The sequence below is a fragment of the Gavialis gangeticus genome, unplaced genomic scaffold (genome assembly GCF_001723915.1).
Source record: "Gavialis gangeticus isolate Ggan-Ray unplaced genomic scaffold, GavGan_comp1, whole genome shotgun sequence".
Lineage (NCBI taxonomy): Eukaryota > Metazoa > Chordata > Crocodylia > Gavialidae > Gavialis > Gavialis gangeticus.
The window spans coordinates 202,979,034-202,981,138 of NW_017729032.1; positions in this window are offsets into that span (position 1 = coordinate 202,979,034).

The window sequence follows — 2,105 nt, forward strand, 5'->3', positions numbered from 1 at the left end:
TCTATGCTTCTATTCTGTTACAGGTTTAAACCAGTTTCTGATCACTTACTCTGGTTTATGTGTAACTTCTGTCCCTAGCTGAAGTCAGAGATGGTTCTGAGTACATCAGTACCACACTCTAACAAATGACAACTATCTTCACAACAGGCACTGTTTCAAAGACACTTATTTTATCAGCCAGTGAATTTCAATGGGATTTATTTCCTCTTTCCTGCTATTTATTTATTTCTCTTCTTTACATTCCAATAACATTCTGAAGAGAGGGAAAATCGGTATGTCAGTTCAAAGCATTGTAGTAAATAATTCACAATCATATGAACAGGAATTACTTTTGGTTGGTTGGAGACCATGCAAAATATCTTCTTTTACTGAGCACTGATGTAATGGCCAAGTTTGGGTAGATAAATTCAAGGCACATGTATATATTTTTCTTGTTTTAGTCTTGGGTTGGCATGGTGAATGCTGGTGCCTGGAGGCACAGGTAATTTGCCAGGCCATTAAGCATGATATAGGTGGCAGTGGTGAGCCCAGTACAATCAAACAAGGACTAGGGAACCAGCAAACAGGAACTGCAAACAGGGAAAACAGTCTGTAGGCAGTTTGCAGGCCAGTTCCTAGGCCAGCTCATGGGTAGTAGCACAGTCTATTACCATGCAAAGGTGGGGACACGTCATACTCCGCAGCTTCTCACCTCAGCCCCAGGTGGTACTCCCCCCTCTTGCACCACTGAGGCCCCCACCCACTGAGGCCTCCACCTCCTATGGCTCCAGGTTGTGGGGACTGCCTGACATGGCTGCCAGCATCTGAGCATGGGAGCGAGGGCATCTCCATTTGTGGGGTATACTTCCTTCTGAGGTCTCTAGAGTGTCAGGTGAGGGAGCATCAGGCTTTGCACCATCAGGACCCACAAACAGGAGATTGGTGATTATTACCAGGCTCTACACCTGAATAATGGAGAGGAAAGAGCACACAAGTCCATCAGCAAAGGAAAAGTGAGGGACAAGGAATAAATTATGGCCTTGATATATAAAAAGATGCAGGTCACTGAATAAATGTAATTGACCTTTGAGTTACAGAGATCCTTGTCATGCAGGCTGACCTGTTAAATAAACAAATCTGGCATCCGACTTCACTGTGCTTGAGAACATCAGAGAGAAAAGTACACTGCAGACTCAGCATGACCCTGCCAACAATGCAAACAGATACTGAAAACTATCTGGATTATGAAAACTTAAAACCCCGCCAAACCCTTCCTAGCTAATGGAATCTTGCATTTAGATGATATTCAGGGTATTAATGTTGGCCCCAATTTATAGATATGTGCTGAAGCAGATAGGCTGGAGTTAGCATCCCTAATATGTGCTTTTTAAAGTTGTTTTTAATCTTTTTGATGCATGACAGGGTAAAATATCACAGCCTTACAGAAGAGGCAATGGAGAAGCTGGTTTGTAAGGCATAGTCCTAGGTTCTATAGTAGGTCAAGGGGAAACAGACATACCAGCAAGAGGGTGTAGCAGGAGACTTGGTGCTTTGGCTACTTTAAAAGAAGGCAGGCTGCCTGAGAAGCATCCTGCAGGTGTGCCAGGGGCAATTAGGAGCCACATGACCTAGAGGGGCTGGGCTACCAGGATATAAAGCCATAGGAAGTCCCAGCTGGCCCAGTGTGAGAAAGGCCACAGGGACCAGAGAGAGAGCAGGGGCTAGAGGGCTTCAAAAGGGAGCAGAGGGTGGGGGAGGGGATGGGGGAGAGAGGTTGGTGGGGCTGGGGTGCAGATAGGGCCAGGGTGCCCTTAGGTCTTACTGGCCTAGGAGTGGGGCCAGGGCTCAGGAAGGGCTGAAGATCAAGAAGGGCCACTTCTGGCAGGGTTGGAAAGCACACAGTATCAACTGGTCTAGGAGCAGGGCTAGGGTCTAAGGAGAAGGACTGAAGCCCAGGAGGGCCACAGCCAGACACTGAGGGGGCCAGAGTGCCCACAGCTCCCAGAGGGTCTGATGCAATGATGAACAGAGCAAGAAGCCCATAGCCCATAGGGGCAGTACTAGTATGTGTGATATCTGAAAGGCATGGGTATGGGTACTGGAGATAGTTTCATTGTTAGTAGGGT